We start from the raw sequence: 17,737 nt of genomic DNA, 5'->3' as shown, positions 1-17,737 counted from the left end.
AACAGTTGCTCAGTTTTGCTTCTTGGCCCACAAAGCCTAAAATATTTACTATCTGGCCCTTTACAGAAAAAGTTTGCTAAACTCTAGTCTGATGGATAAGGCATCATAGTCTGGAAAAGCCAGGCTCGTGAGGAAGACCTCACTGTTGAGAGCTGTGCCGTCCAACATGGTTGCCACCTGTTATATGTGGCTATTTAAAGTTAAACTTAAAATTAAATAGAAATTCACCAGCCACATTTCAGTAGTCACAGGGGGCTAATGGTTTTCAAATTGGACAGTAGAGATATAGGACATTTCTATCACAGGAAAATCTGTTTGACGGTGCTGGTATAAAAGGTGGCATGTGTGTGTATGTATTTCCATGCCCTAACCTCCAGTTCCCTGAATCAACTGATTCATGGACTGGGAACCCAAAGTGACTCAATGTACCTCAACCTAAAAAATGAGTCAATCCCATGTTCCTCTGTTTAGAAACATCACTGAACATTGTCTCTGTCCTTGGACACCACTGACAATCTCTGATGATTTAGCTGTCCAGCATTCCAGTTGTCTTGATATGGTCAGTGTAAGTTATACTGAGTGAGGGGAGGTTTGCTGGCCGTGGAAACAGAAAGATCTTAGTTCCAGGGCTTCCGGGTCCCTTCACTACCTGGATTACCCTTGCCGAGCCCCTGTGTTGCTCAAATTCTCCATCTGCTTCTCAGTGAAGCCCACTGTAACACCTGAGAAGGCCTTTTTGGCAAACTGTAAAGCACTGCCCAAGGCTCACATACCATTGTATTCCCAATACCTAACATTGTACCTAAAAAAAGGACACAATAAGTATTTGGTAAATGATAAAGAAAGAGTAGGGCTTCTTGTCCAAAGAAGAAAAGATCTCTCAGGCTAAAGTCCTGTAGCAATGACTCTTCCTATAGGACTATTCAGAGCAACATTAAAAGGATTCACTTGTGCATAAAATAGGGACGATTTAGTGCCGCTTGTATAAAACTTCTCATTGTCACATAGCAGTTGGACCAGGATCTCATGACCTCTCTCCTTTCAGGTGATGGAGCAAATGACGTAAGCATGATTCAAGCTGCTGATATTGGGATTGGAATATCTGGACAGGAAGGCATGCAGGTATCATTTGCTTCAACTCTACTTGTTACTTTCTTACTCTCCATTATCCTTATTAGTGAGTTAAGCAATTCCCCACAGTCTTGGAGGAATTTATACTGAAGAGCTTTGCAGAATTATCATCTGAAAGACAGATATCCTTGCCTATACATAACCTCCATCACCGCATCCCTACTGCCCAGTCCTTCAGAATAAAGAGAGTGATCAAAGATGCTTGGCTTCTTATAGACAGCTGGCGATACCCATATTCTAAAGCCAAAGAGTACCCAACCATTCAGGGAAAACAAAGCCTTCCTGATTCCATGCTTCCTCCCTGTAACCTCCACCCACATCCAAGTTTGCAGTGCCCTCTGTGAGCAGTGACAGCTGTAAGGACATCGGAAAATATTTTTCAATTGCCATTTGAGTCGTGATGGCTAGACGGACCTATAAGTTGCTTGGTATACCTTAAAAGTGTACCAAAATTACTCAAATTCAGCTTGGAACAAACATACTAACTGGAGCTGCTAATGTTTCCCATTAAGACAGACCCCACCTTGGCGTTCTGAACCATTAACAACTGTATTCCCACCACCAGTGCAGACATTAGGTGGTGCCTAAATTTGTTGGTGGGGAGGATCGAACACCGTCACCTTTTGAGTGTCTATCGTAGGCCAGCACTCTATTCGCACTTCACACTTATTATCCCAGTTAATTTCAGCAGCCACCACCCTGTGTGTTAGGGATTGTTATTCCACTTTTTCAGGTGAGGAAACTGAGGCTGAGAGCGGTTAAATGCCCTGACCAAGACTCGGACCAGGATTTATAACCAGGCACGTCCAAACCTCATACTCTAAAAAATTACCATGAACTGGGTCTTGTTTCTGAGTCATCCCAAGGGCAAAAGACACACTTCAGCTCCATGGAAAGGAAGAGCTCTCCATCCATCAGCTCCGCATGAGACTGGAGCAAATGGCCTGCCTTGGTGGGTGGCCAAGGGTGTTGAGAGGTTTGAGGATCACTTGCATGGAAGCCCCTACTCTCTGGTCAACCATCACATCCCTAGATGGTGCCCAACACACACTGGTTCACAGTAAATGCTTATTGGATAAGTGGAAGGAGGTCAAGGGCCAGGCCAGACCACTGGTCCCTTCTGACCTGCCCTCCTTGGATTCTAGTGGGATTTGCATTTCCCAGAGGAGAGGGTGGGGTGTCAGAGTCCATAAAGCCACCCAAGGGTGCTACACGTGACAAAGGGTCTTTTAGACCCTACCGGCTGTGGACCCGGAACAGAGCAGCACCCTCCAGGGAGCCTCTTTGGTGCACTGGCAGCAGAATGGAAGCTGATGTGTCTGCTCTGCCCTCTCAGGCCGTCATGTCCAGCGACTTTGCCATCTCCCACTTCAGACACCTCAAGAAGCTGCTGCTTGTGCACGGACACTGGTGTTACTCACGCCTGGCCAGGATGGTGGCGTACTACTTCTACAAGAACGTGGTGAGTGGCCCTGCGGTAACCTCCCACCCGAGCCTTGGGAGTCCTGGCCAGGGGACAGCCAGCTCTACCCTCTGAAATAGACAAAGCATCTCTATGTAAGGAAATAAGTCAGGCTAACCTGGATTTTGAATCCTGAAACTGTCCCTTACTAGCTCAGTGACGTTGGGCAAGATAATTCAGTTCTCTGAGCCTCAATTTCGTCTTTGATAAAATGGGGCTAGTACTATTTGGTGAGATGATCGTCAACATTGGCAGTACTGTCTGGCACGCACCTGGCACGTAGGAGGCGGCGTGAGCACTCTGGAGTCAGATCAGATTTGGTTCAAACTGAGGCTCCTTTATTTGGTAATGGCTTCACACCTTAGTTTCCTCATCTCTAAAATGGGGATGGTAATAGTACCTTTCTTGCACACTTGCCACAGGGATGAACTGACAGCTTGTGTGGAAAGTGATTAGCGCTTAGTGATCACCCTATAAAGTTAGCCATTCTTCTTTTTATCATTGTTGCTGCTGTCGTAACTCTTAGAGGGCCTCCATAAATGAGATTTCTTTTCTGACTGCAAGGAAGAAGGATTTGAAGAACAACTCGCCTAACTTGGAGCTTAGGTTTCCTCCCCAGATAGAGTCACCCGGATAGGCAAGAGCAGAACCCTCACCCTCAGGAGAGTGAAGGGGAAGGTTGCCACCCAAGACCCTGTGTATCACTTCAACATCGCCAGCATTCCCAACAAGGACTTCTAAATAAAATATACATTAGCAAAAATGTTTAGAGCAGGGTGATCATCTGGGTTTTAGTCTTGCCTGACTCTAGTATGCTTTGTAAACTTGAAAGAGTTACTTCAACTCTCTGAGCCTTGGTTTCCTCGTCCATAATGTGGGGAGAATAGGACTCTCTCTGTCCCTAGAAGTATTATCGAGAGGTTTTAGCATCAGAGCTCTGGATGGCACGGAGCACTATACAATCATTTGAAGGTATGATTGTTTCTCTGAAAGATATGTGTGTTTTTGTCTTGTTGATAAGGGCCCAAAGCAGGCACACACCAACTGAGGTATTAAAACTGTCAGAGGCTCTTGTTTGCAAAGCCCTCGATTAACAATGGGCATAGGAAGAAGTCAGAGCACTGCTGTATTAAGGGAGAGAACAGGGCCTGCGCTTTTCATTATCTAGCTTGAGGACCTTTGAATAATCCCCAAGAGACTCCAAATAGAATCCAATTCCTTTTTGCATAAGGAAAAAGGGAGGATTAAGACCAGAGTGATGGAAGTGAAACACAGTAGCCAAGTAGCAGCTACAAAATGGCATATATTTTTTCCTCTCACTCCATTCTCCCAGGCCTGCTTTCAGGAAAGTCACAGTTACCTGGACTCGGGAATAGGCATTTCTGTGCAAAGTTCAATGTATATGTAAATAAGCAGCATGACAAAAAATAATGTAAATTCCATACACTGGATGGTACCATTATTTCAGCAAACCCATGCAAACAAGTCTCTATTTGACCAGAAAGACTGTGTAGTTAGAATTCAAAATGCCCCCGTTTAATGTTTTTTCCTTGCCTCCAAGAGAATCGTTTTTTTGAATAAGCACAGCCTCTTCTCTGCATTAAATCTGTGAAATAGAAAAGGAAACGTTTCCAGCCAGCCATGCTTTCAGAGCTTAAATGATATTTATTTCCAGCTCGATACCGGGATCGAAATGGCGATACTGATGCCCTATTATCTCCCCTTTGCAATTAGAGGGTGGAGAACTATAACTTCCATGTCCGAAACCAATTTCCGAGGGGATTAAAATGCTGCCTGCTCTGAAATGTGAACAGTGAGTTAATTACGGCACTGTGGCTTCTTGGGAGGAAAAACAGGCGCCCAGTCTCAGCGATGCCATCACGGGGTTCAATACGGTCTCCCCGGGGTGCAGAGATTCCAGCCAGGCAGAGCAAGTGGAAACGCACAAGGTCCTAACACGACCTGTGGAAGGAAACACATTTTCACGTTAAAACTCCAGGATGCATGTGAGGACAATAGAACCACCAAGATGTACTTAGTTTGTTCAAATAATTATTGAACATATGCTGTGTCGGGAACATTATCAGGCACTGGGTATAGAGCAGAGATCTAGACACACGTGGTCCCCACTCTCATGAGGCTTACGGTCTAAATCGGGGCTCTGCAAACTTCTTCTGCAAAGGGCCTGCTCATAAATATTGTCTTGGAGGTCAGGAACCTTGTATTCTTTTTTTTTTTTAAGGATTAATACAGTTTCAATTTTTTAATTGGATTATTCCTTTTTAAATTTAATTTTTGTTTTATATAAGAGTAGACTTGATTTATAGTGTTGCGTTAGTTTCAGGGGTATAGCAAAGTGATTCAGTTATACATATACACATACATATACCCATTCCTTTTCAGATTCTTTTCCCATATATGCTATTAGTAATAATAACAGTAATAATGTTATTACTGATTATTGAGTAGAGTTCCCTGTGCCATACAGTAGGTTCTTGTTGATTATATATTTTATATTACCTATTTTATATAGTGTGTATATGTTAATCCCAAACTCCTAATTTATCCCTCCCCCAACCTTTCCCCTTTGGTAACCATAAGTTTGTTTACAAAGTCCGTGAGTCTGTTTCTATTTTGTAAGTTCATTTATATCATTTTTTAGTTCCACATAAGTGATATCATATGATCTTTGTCTTTCTCTGACTTTTCTCACTCAGTATGACAATCTCTAGGTCCACGTTGCTACAAATGGCATTATATCATTCTTTCTTATGGCTGAGTAATATTCCATTGTATACATGTACCACATCTTCTTCATCCATTCTTCTGTCAGTGAACATTTGGGTTGCTTCCATGTCTTGGCTATTGTAAATAGTGCTGCAGTGAACACCGGGGTACGTATATCCTTTCAAATTATGGTTTTCTCCAGATATATGCCCAGGAGTGGGATTGCTGGATCACATGGTAGCTGTTTTTAGTTTTTTAAGAAACCTCCATAGTGGCTATATCAATTTACATTCCCACCAACAGTGCAAGAGGGTTCCGTTTTATCCACACCCTCTCCAGCATTTGTTGTTTGTAGGTATTTTGATGATGGCCATTCTGACCAGTGTGAGGTGATACCTCATTGTAGTTTTGATTTGCATTCCTCTTACAGTTAGTGATGTTGAGCATATTTTCATGTGCTTTTTGGCCATCCATATGTCTTCTTTGGAGAAATGTCTATTTAGATCTGCCAATTTTTTGACTGGTTGGTTGGTTTGTTTTATATTGAGCTGCGTGAGCTATTTGTATATTTTGGAGATTAATCTCCTGTAGGTCGCTTTGTTTGTAAATATTTCCTCCCAGTATGTAAGTTGCCTTTTCATTTTGTTTATGGTTTCCTTTAGGTCCCATTTGTTTATTTTTGCTTTTATTTCTATTGCCTTGGGAGACTGACCTAAGAAAACATTGGTATGATATATGTCAGAGAATGTTTTGCCTATGTTCTCTTCTAGGAGTTTTATGCTGTCATGTCTTATATTAAGTCTTTAGACCATTTTGAGTTTATTTTTGTGTATGGCGTTAAAGAATGTTCTAGTTTCATTTTTTTACATGTAGCTGTCCAGTTTTCCCAGCACCACTTATTGAAGAGACTGTCTTTTCTCCACTGTATGCTCTTGCCTCTTTTGTCATAGATTAACTGACCATAGGTGTGTGGGTTTATTTCTGGGCTTTCTAGCCTATTCGTTTGATCTATATTTCTATTTTTGTGCCAGTACCATAGTATTTTGGCAACTGTAGCTTTGTAGCATAGTCTGAAGTCAGAGAGCCTGATTCCTCCAGCTCTTTCTTTTTCAAATAGCTTTGGCTATATGGGGTCTTCTGTGTTTCAATACAAATTATAAAATTTTGTGGTCTAGTTCTGTGAAAAATGCCATTGGTAATTTGATAGGGATTGCATTGAATCTGTAGATTGCCTTGGGTAGTACAGTCATTTGACAATATTGATTCTTCCAATCCAAGAACATGGTATATCTCTCCATCTGTTGGTATCATCTTTAATTACTTTCATCAGCATCTTATAGTTTTCAGAGTACAGGTCTCTTTCCTCCTTAGGTAGGTTTATTCCTAGGTATTTTATTCTTTTTGATGCGATGGTAAGTGGGATTGTTTCCTTAATTTCTTTCTGATCTCTTGTTGTTAGTGTACAGAAATACAAGTGATTTCTGTGCGTTAATTTTGTAACCTGCAACTTTATCACTGATGAGCTCTAGTAGTTTTCTGGTAGCATCTTTAGGATTGTCTATATATAGTATCATGTCATCTGCAAACAGTGACAGTTTTACATTTCTTTTCCAATTTGGATTCCTATTATTTCTTTTCCTTCTCTGATTGCCATGGCTAGGACTTCCAAGACTATGTTGAATAAAAGTGGCAAGACTGGACATCCTTGTCTTGTTGCTGACCTTAGAGGAAATGCTTTCAGCTTTTCACCAATGAGAATGTTGTTTGCTGTGGGTTTGTCATATATGGCCTTTATTAGGTTGAGGTAGGTGCCCTCTATGCCCACTTTCTGGAGAGTTTTTATCATAAGTGGGTGTTGAATTTTGTCAAAAGCTTTTTCTGCATCTATTGAGATAATCATATGGTTTTTATTCTTCAATTTTTCGATGTAGTATATCACAATGATTTGTGGATATTGAAAAATCCTTGCATCCCTGGGATAAACCCCACTTGATAAGGGTGCACAATCCTTTTAGTGTATCGTTGGATTTGGTTTGCTAGTGTTTTGTTGAGGATTTTTGCATCTATGTTCATCAATGATATTGGCCTGTAATTTTTTTCATGTGTGGTAACTTTGTCTGGTTTTGGTATCAGGGTGATGGTGGCCTCACAGAATGAGTTTGGGAGTGTTCCTTCCTTGCAATGTTTTGAAATAGTTTCAGAAGGATAGGTGTTAATTCTTCTCTAAATGTTTGAAAGAATTCGATTGTGAAGCCATCTGGTCCTGGACTTTGGTTTGTTGGAAATTTTTAATCACAGTTTCGATTTCAGTACTTGTGATTGTTCTGTTCATATTTTCTATTTCTTCCTGGTTGGGTCTTGGAAGGTTATACCTTTCTGAGAATTTGTCCATTTCTTCCAGGTTGTCCATTTTATTGGTGTATAGTGATCTCATACAATCCTTTGTATTTCTGTGGTGTCCATTGTAACTTCTCCTTTTCCATTTCTAATTTTATTGATACGAGCCCTCTCCCTTTTTTTCTTGATGAGTCTCACTAAAGGTTTATCAATTTTATCTTTCAAAGAGCCAGCTTTTAGTTTCATTGATCTTTTTCTACTGTTTTCTTCATCTCTATTTCATTTGTTTCTGCTCTGATGTTTAAGATTTCCTTCCTTCTACTAACTTTGGGTTTTGTTTGTCATTCTCTAGTTGTTTTGGGTGTAAGTTTAGGTGTTTATTTGTGATGTTTCTTGTTTCCTGAGGTAAGATTGTATTTCTATAGACTTTCCTCTTAGAACTGCTTTTGCTGCGTCCCATAGGTTTTGGATGATCATGTTTTCATTGTCTTTTGTCTCTAGGTATTTTTTTATTTCCTCTTTGATTTCTTCAGTGATCCATTGGTTGTTTAGTAGTATATTGTTTAGCCAGAACATCTAGGTCTGGACTCCAGCTTTGTTACTTACTAGTCTGTAGCCCCAGCCCCATGATTTGACCTCTCTGAGGCTCGGTTTTCTCAATTGTAAAATGAGGATAGTAGTGATATCCTCATAAGGCTGGTAGATGGACTGAGTGAGTCAGAACAGAGTTTGGCACATAAGATGCGCTTTAGGAGTCTCGGTTGCTGTTGTGTTTGCTGCCGTTGCTATTCTTGGCCTCGTCTGTAGATGGCGTCACTTCCAGTCCTGGCGTCCTAAGGTTCTACAACCTCAAGTCACAGTTCCAGGCCCAACTGGCAGAGGGACTTTGGTGTAGTCACTTACCCTATTTGAGCCACTCAAGCTGCCTGTGCGTACATGGAGATAAGAGTTATTGTCTTACCCAACTAGCTGGGGAGGAAAAAGCAAGGTGCTCAAAGGGCTTAAAAAAAAAAAAAACAAGCAGTCAAAGCCTCATGCAGTTGTTGAACCCTAGTATCAAGGAGACTTCAGCACTTTGGTTCTTCTTAAACCAATCCTGTCAAGTGCACAAGTGGGTGATGTTGATTTGGGGACTCAGTGTCTGCCCATAGTATATTTCAAACCTACCTACAGCACAGGAAACAGACCAAGCCCTCTCCTTCCCAAATCTCCTCCTCTGAGAAAGAACTTCACCAAAACTCATAGGAGAAAAGCCCTCACAGCATCACAGGACTGGAGTGGGAGCGGGATGACCTGAAGCCCCAGAGCAGCAATGAAGGGGAGCCCGGCCCTCAGACAGAGAGATGCAAGGTCCATCCAGGGTGTCTCAGAGCACCGGGGTCTCCTTCAGAGCCAGAAAACCTCCCATTAGTCACCTTGGCAGAAAAGCCAAAGGATGGAGTTCCTCAGCTGGGAGAATCTTGGTTAGCATTGTTATTATATAATCCAAAAACGGGACTAAGAGTTCTTGCGGGTGGTTGAGGAGGAAGCTTTGAAAACTCAGTGGCTGGTTGTGCCATTTCCTGGCTGTGAACACAGGCAAGGAGTAACTGAGTATCTCAGAGCCTCAGATTCCTTGTCTGTAGATCAAGTTATAATAGTTAATATAATACATAAATATAGTAGTATGATATTATTAGCAATGACATTAATCTTGCCAGGTTGATGGGACCAATTATGTATACTGCACATCTACTACTGTGGTATATACTAATATAGTATGTCACACACCTGTCACAAATAGAAGCTCAAATAACAATCGTGGTGTTAATATGAATGTTAATGTTACTAGTAGTATTACAGTACTAAACAGAGAGGCTCTTAAAAATAACACTGGCCCAGCAATCAGGGAATGAGAATTCTAGCTTGAACACAAACCCACTGAAAGCTTCCTTACAACATCCTTCATGCCTCTGTGCCCCAGCCACGTAGAGTTGAGAAGTTCTAGTTCTAATGCCAGGACCGGCTGCTTCTGTGACCTTGGTCAAGTCACCAAACCACATCACAATATGTTAGATAGTAATAGTGACCCAGCCCTTCTCAGGTGAGGAGGTCTTGGGTAGAAAGATCTTTCGAAAGCATAAAGCAACTTAGGCACAAGGTTTTCTTCTTCACCTTTGGAGCTGTGTGACCATGAGGCAAGTGTTGTGAGGTCAACCTCCTCAGGAAGTCATCCTCCCGCCAGCCTTCCTGCCCGCGGTCAAGTCTTTCTAGCATCCCTTCCTCTTACCATACTGCTAATCACAACTACTGCCTTTTGGTATCACATGTCATGGTCTAGGTACTACTAATCGTATCCGAAAGATGGCAAGATGACGTTCAGAAAGGCTAAGCAATTTGACCGAGTTCACACCCAACTGGGGTGTGACTCAAGCTAGTACATGACCCAACTGGGGATTCAAAACCAGTCCTCTCTGCCTCCAAAACCCTATGCTCTTGACAACGTATACTTAACAAATCGGTGGAATTACTTTCAGGTCCTAAAGAAGGTTAGTCGTAGTAGCAGAAGTGGTAATGGTAGAATCTAAGGGATGAAAATTATCTGCAGTCCTTATACAACCTTGCCTGTCACAAACAAGGAAACTGAAGCTCCAAGTCTGAGTAGGGACTTGTCAGAGCTCCTAAGCAGCATCTGGGACCCGGCTGCCCGCGGGTCCTCACTCACAAGGCCGCACCCTCTGCCTGCAGGGCTACGTCAACCTGCTCTTCTGGTACCAGTTCTTCTGTGGTTTCTCTGGCTCCACCATGATCGATTACTGGCAATTGATCTTCTTCAATCTCTTCTTCACCTCCTTGCCTCCTCTTGTCTTCGGAGTCCTCGATAAAGACGTCTCTATGGAAACACTCCTGGCGTTGCCTGAGCTGTACAAGAGTGGTCAGAACTCTGAGGTAAGGGGCTCGGGCAGGCGGGGAGGTGACCTCCAGCTCCTCCCTTGAGGTATCAGAGGAGGAGTGCTGGGCTGGCGGTCCTGTGTTCTGGTCACCACTCTGCCACTTACCTCCCATGTGACCCGGAAACACTGCTCCCTGCTTCTGGCCTGTTTCTCATTTGCTGTTGAAGGTGATGGACCAGACCAGTGGGTATTTTTCTTTTCAGTTATTTCTTAATTACATCACACGTTAATACGGGACTCCCTAGTTAAAGGGGAAGAGGGCTTACAGAAAGATCCCATCACCCTTATCTGGTCCTTGTCTGTAGGCTTTCAACAGAATGCCCAAGGCTTGGTTTGGGAACCCCTGGACTAAAACCACAGAACAGTCTCTTACAAGGCACAGAGGCCACACTGATGCCCTAAATGATCTGGAGAAGTCACACAGCAGGCAGCCCGACTAGCACAGACACGGGTCAGGAGCTTGGATGCAGGAGGCAGAGAGGGGACCTGACTGCCTCGAAGGGGGAGCTCTGGGAAAAGGGATGTCGATATGCACAAGGGTACCTTTGCACCTGGGGAAAAGGAGGGCAAAGCCAGATGTGGTGCCTGAGAGCTGGTGATATTTTGGGGACAGCCAGTGAAGAACCAAGCCCCATCCTCAACCAGAGACAGGTGGAGAGCAACACAGCAACCCCAGCACTTCAAGCAAGGGAGAGGTGGCGATGGCACGCCTACATCCTGGGCCCTTCTAACTGTCCCCTTCCCAGAGGCGAGCTAGCTGCATAATGTCTTCCTTGAGTAACTAACATTAAGAGAAGTTAATGTGGCAAAAACATACAATGTGAACAGTTTCACTTTTCCCAGGGAAGGCAAGAGGAGTGAAGCACAAAATGAGAAAGGTTGTCTCTGCAGCCACTGAGATCGTGGGAACCTGTGACCCTGGGCTGTGATTGAGGGTTCTCTTTCAGATGCTATTCAGAAACCTCAGAATCTCTAAACTTACCAAGTTTGTATGAGCACTAACAATGTGCTAATGAATGATAACCATTCATTATCATTTGGTAATAATTTGGTAGCTGAGCCTTTCCTAGCTACCAAAGCACAACTGCATTTAGACCTCTTGAAACCCAAGGAAATAGGTGGTGGTGTTTTTCTCTACTTTCTAAGGAAGAGGAAACAATGCTCAAAGAAGCTTAGTGACTTTCACTAAGGCCACACAGTGCTGGAACTGGACCTGAGGTCTGTCACCCCCAGGCCCATGCTCTTAATCGTTCCATTCTATTGCCTCTAAGATAAGAAGCATTGTAAGTGCCGTGTTGTCTAGTCCAGCCATGCACAAGAAAGTTGCTTACAAAGAACAGAGGCTTGCTTTGATGGTGGTTACTGTCGATGTGCTATTTCCTGCCAGTGCTATAACCTGCTGACTTTCTGGATTTCCATGGCGGATGCGTTCTACCAGAGCCTCGTCTGTTTCTTTATCCCCTACCTGGTAAGTTGTATGGTCCCATTCTAACCGTACAAATAGCAGGGTAGAACTGGTCCTGTTTATATGAAATCCCAAGCTAATAGTTTCCTAATATTCGGAGCAGGGGCTCCAAAGAGGAGGCCTGCAGACTCCACCCTACCCTGGTATTCAAAAAGTCAGAATATTTTACCAAAACGTCTTCATTTCTGCCAGCTTCTGAAACACTGAAAGCTATTATTACACTGGGTCATTTTTCCCTCGTGGCGAGAATCCAGAGTTGACTCACTGCCCTGCTTAGATGGGGGGCATGTGCTCCAGTTTGCCATAGTCCCCACCATGCCCTTTTGTGTCATGCCTGGCCTTCTTCACTCATTTACCGCTTCTTACTTGAGCACTGAAGGTATTTGAATTTGCAACCCTTGGTTTATATTTAGATTTGACCTTCCAAGGTCAAGGCATGAAGTTCTGATAATAAGAGATACTACATTCTATGAAATAAAAACAAGAATGCAGATAGTAAGGGATTCCAGCCCCATCTCAGTTTGGTTCCCCAGTTTAAAGAGTGAGAATTTATATAGCATAGGATATCTGTATTCATCCTAGACAGGGAACTCAGGTGTGGGGTGATTGCTCCCAGGAAGCCAGTGGTGTCTAGTCTCTGGCTCGTGTTCGTTTGCAAATAGCAACACGATGAGTGTTGAGGTGGGCATTTTGTGCTTTCTTTGAATTTCCTGGTTTACAATACCCTCCCTGGTCAGGCCTCTGCTTGCCTTTCCTGCGTCACCTTTTGCCCTTACTGTGTGCTCAACAGACCTACCATCTAGGACGATTTGGACTTTTCACCCTCAGTTGTGGCCTTTGCCTTTCCCCTCTCTTTTCTTTTCAATCCTCTTATTATAGTCTCAGCTGATTCCTCTTCTCTGCTCCCAGCGTTCCTTGTACGTGCTGCCATTATAGCATTTATACCCTAAAATTGTACCACATTTGCCCTGCCTAGTCGGTCTCTAAACTCCTTGAAAGTGGACACAGCAGTGTCTTTAGCAGTTGGCATTGTGCCTGGGAGGTACTCAGTAAATTCTTTCTTGACTCCTTCTGCAGTGTTCTGGAATACTCATCATGGCTTCCTTTGCAAATGCTTTTTCAAGAGTTTAGTCCTGTCAACTCACTCCTCCTCTTGTCTGTCCCTTGGGTCAGCTCCACGTGATGGCAGCTGGATGCCTTCTCCCCAGCCTGCCCCTCCCTTGACACCTGCCTTCACTGATGTTTTACAATCACTTGTCAAAGCCAAGGCCTTCAGTCCGTGGGCACATCTGCCAGTGCCTGTTTGTTCCTCCTCTGCAGACCTACAAGGATTCTGACATCGACATCTTTACCTTTGGGACACCCATCAACACCGTTTCCCTCGCCACAATCCTCCTGCACCAGGCAATGGAAATGAAGACCTGGGTAAGTGCCCCCAGAGCCCTTATGGCCTGAGAATTGTGTTCCTGTTCATCAACCACCTTCAGATTTCTGAGCTGCTTTACTCCATATAATTGAGCCACTGGATAAATACATACTGAACCCCTACCTGCGTTCCACTTGTACAGGGATAAAGAGGTAGAGAAGATAAAATTGCTGGCCTCAACTTTGTAACCATCCAGCCAGGATGAAAAAACTAATTCATAAAGAACAATGAGACAATTTGTTGCCAAAATGCAAATTTTTGATTAAAAATTTCAGGGGTGTTTGAGAGACAAAGGAAAACATTAGACTGATCTGTGTTAGGGAGGTATGCTCCCCATTTAACTTGGGGGTAAAAGATTAGAAGACTGTCTCCATTAAGCATATCTCAAGCACGTCCAAATAGCACATTTTAGTATCTAAAAAGGTAACACTATCTTTCTCATTAGACTAGTCAATGATAATTATAAAAACAAAGAGCTTAAAATTATATGCCAGGTACATATCTACATGTTTTAATGTATTATCTTACATCTTACTTAACCTCCCAGAACCCTTCGTGTTAGATGGTATTTGGAGCGTTTTGTTCTGCTTTTTTCAGTTTTATTGAGATATGATTGACATACACATATAGTTAACACTTGAACAGTTTGGGGTTTAGGGGCGCCAACCCTCCACGCAGGGGAAATTCCACACATGACTTTACCGTTGGCCCTCTGTACCTGCAGTTCCACATCCATGGCTTCAATCGTGTAGTACTATAGTATGTACTTAGTGAAAAAAATCTGTGTATAAGTGGACCCGTGCAGTTCAAACCTGTGTTGTTCAAGAGTCAACTGTACTGCAAAGTGATGAACCTGAACTAAACTTACTGTGGAAATCCTTTTGCAATATACGTGTGTGTTAGGTGTTTTTTTTTTTAATTCCCATTTTATAGCTATAGAAATGAATATAAAGAGGTTAAGAAACTTTACCCAAGTAGTTCAAGACAGAAGCAAGTTTGAACCCTGGCCAGCTGACTCTTGACCGTTTAACCTCTGTGCTAACAGTGTGAGAAGGTAAGACTGACTGGTGCAGGGAGACCCCTTGACAGAAAGATCTGTCTTTAGCCAAGCTGAAATGGCTCTTTCTGACAGCATTTGTATTAACCATTTCGAAGACTTCCCCAAGTAGGCTCAGTGGGTTCCCAGCATTCTGCAATGGGACTTCCTCCCCATGCCCTACTATCACAAGTTAGGCCAGGCCCTGACATTGGGCAGTGGCTGATAAGAGCCACCCAAGGGAGCTTCCAGATCACGCAGTTCCCATCTGGAAAACCCCTTTGCTCCAATTCATGCCAATGACAGATAGACCAAAATGATGAAAACAAAAAGGCCTAGCCAAGCTTAAGTACACAGGATAAATTTCTTTCAGAACCACCAGAAAAACCACTTAGAAGCTGTGAGGAAGACAGACAACAGTCATAACTTTAATACTGGGAACTGAGCCAAACTAAGGAAACATTTAGAACTCTTGAAAAATACAAAAATTTTGTCATTGAAATTAGGCTGGACACAGGCTAAAAGTAAACTACCAAATTGGAATTGGAAGGTAGTATTGGGTACCCATCCAGAATGCCACACAAATATGAAAATGTAATCAAGAGGAATGGTGGCTAGAATAAATGGTTCCAGCAGCTACATAATAGGAGTCAGAGTCACAGAAGAACAAGCAAAGAATAGTAGAGAAGCAGTATCTGAAGAGATCATCACTGAGAATGACGATTAATCAAAATAAACCTGGGTATATTGCCTGGTATATCATAGTAAAACTGTACAGTGTGAAAGACAGACTATGCACCAATTACTTGAAATTTAACAGCAGTTTAAAAAGTAGAAACCGAAAAAACAATGGAGTAATTATCTTCAAAGACCTGAGGCAAAATAACAAACAGTTACACTACCACTTAACACTGTGATAAATGACATTTTCAGATAAACTCTGCAAGGTCTACCACCCACAGACCCTCACTAAAGGAAGAAAGAAACATGCAAGAACATAAAAGCTAACAGCTAAAACTACATAAGAATCCGCCTGCCAATGCAGGGGACACAGGTTCGAGCCCTGGTCCGGGAAGATCCCACATGCCGCAGAGCAACTAAGCCCATGTGCCACAACTACTGAGCCTGCACTCTAGAACCCAGGAGCTGCAACTACTGACCCCGTGAGCCACAACTACTGAAGCCCACACACCTAGAGCCCGTGCTGCGCAATAAGAGAAGCCACTGCAGTGAGAAGCCCACCCACAGCAACGAAGACCCAACGCAGCCAAATAAAAATAAATAAAGACTTGGCTTTTTAAAATTAATTTATTTATTTTTGGCTGTGTTGAGTCTTCTGCTGTGTGCGGGCTTTCTCTAGTTGTGGCGAGCAGGGCCACTCCTCACCATGGTGCGCGGGCCTCTCATTGCAGTGGCCTCTCCTGTTGCAGAGCACAGGCTCTAGGTGCGCGGACTTCAGTAGTTGTGGCACTTGGGCTCAACAGCCATGGCTCACGGGCTTAGTTGCTCTGCGGCATGTGGTATCCTCCCAGACCAGGGCTCGAACCCATGTCCCCTGCATTGGCAGGCAGATTCCCAACCACTGTGTCAACAGGGAAGTCCCAAGACTTGACCTTTTAAAAATAATAATAAAAATAATTCCTTTAGGGCTTCCCTGGTGGCGCAGTGGTTGAGAGAGAGTCCGCCTACCGATGCAGGGGATACGGGTTCGTGCCCCGGTCCGGGAAGATCCCACATGCCGCGGAGCGGCTGGGCCCGTGAGCCGTGGCCGCTGAGCCTGCGCGTCCAGAGCCTGTGCTCCGCAACGGGAGAGGCCACAACAGTGAGAGGCCCGCGTACCGCAAAAAATAATAATAACAATAATAATTCCGTTAAATGTAAAATTTACCAAAGCATAGTCAAAATCATTCAGCAAACATGAATAAACCAATCACTATTACAGAAATTGACTCGGTAACCCTGTTCCTAAAGACACCAAGCCCAAGGATTATAAAGGTCAGTTTGACCAAACTTATAAGGGACAGATAATTCCCCTCTCATACCCATTGTTTCATGGATTCAAATATTAGAAAATATAGGCAATTCAATGTTCATGGCTAGAATAATTCTGATATGAAAATGAGCATGGACTGTTCAAGAAAACAAAATTACAGACCAATCTGTTCAATGAACATAAATGTAAAAAATTCTAAATAAAATATTGCCACACTAACTCAGTAGCAGGTTAAACATAATAAAGCCCAACCAAGGAACTTTCATACTCTGTTGGTAAACTATAAACTGATACCACCATTCTAGAGAGCAACTTGAAAATAGCTAGAGGAGTTTAAGTACTCACTATATGCTATGACACGATTCCACTTCTAAATATGCACCCTGGGCCATCCTTTTGCACATGTATATACATAGACATGTACAAGAATGTTTGTTTCTTCATTGTTCTTAATAGCAAAAAAAAAATCGGAAACAGCTTAAATGTTCATTAACAGGAAAATAAATAAATAGTGGCATATTCATACACTAGAACAGTTAAAATGAATCAACTAGAATGGCATTTATCAACAAAAATAAAGGTCCAAAGCATAATTCAGAGGGATACCTATACATGATAAAATTAAAAAGCATCCATTAACATGGACGCATAAACATGTATATAGAAAATACACAGAAGAATGAGGAACACTGAGTTTATTTTCAAGACTAACGAGAAGGCATTTGCAAGGGATACATGGGTGCTTGAATTGTATCTGTAAGGCTTAATCTTTTAATAAAATCTGAGGCAAATATGTGTAGAGGAAGAAAGAATAATTTTCCCTCTACCCTTCCAGGTTCTCAGCTTAGACACTCTTGTAATAAAAGACAGATTAATGCGAGAAAAACAAAAGTTTAATAAATACTTCCTATACACATGGGAGAGGCCAGGAAACTGAGTAACTTTCTGAAATGGCCCTGGCCACCACCTTAAATACCATCTCTAGCTAAAGACAAAAGAAGTTTTGAGGCTAGGGGAGGCCAGATATTGGAGTTGATAAAGATTTCCTAGAAATATAGAATTGTCCTTTTCTTCCAGGTACAGAGAGGGAGACTTATTTGGGGATGATATATTCTGCTCCCCTTTATATGGCATAAGATTAAAACTGATAAAGCTGGATGTCAAGTATATGAGATTTGTTGACTATGCACTTGAAATATTTCACAATAATTTAATTACTTTTTTTTA

At 42.7% G+C, this 17,737-nt stretch overlaps 1 long non-coding RNA gene across 1 annotated transcript in view; it reads right to left on the bottom strand.

Moving 5' to 3' along the window:
• Window positions 1–3,428: 3,428 nt before the first annotated feature.
• The window catches only part of LOC307185111, a 77,714-nt gene continuing 63,405 nt past the window's right edge, over window positions 3,429–17,737 (bottom strand). The window contains exon 3 of the long non-coding RNA XR_013827883.1: window positions 3,429–4,555. This is a non-coding gene — a long non-coding RNA (uncharacterized lncRNA). The remainder of the gene's footprint in view (window positions 4,556–17,737) is intronic.

Source organism: Stenella coeruleoalba (assembly GCF_951394435.1).
Source record: "Stenella coeruleoalba genome assembly, chromosome: 3".
Taxonomy (NCBI): Eukaryota; Metazoa; Chordata; class Mammalia; order Artiodactyla; family Delphinidae; genus Stenella; species Stenella coeruleoalba.
The sequence above is the reverse complement of the archived record's forward strand: the minus strand, read 5'-3'. Positions and strand labels throughout refer to the sequence as shown.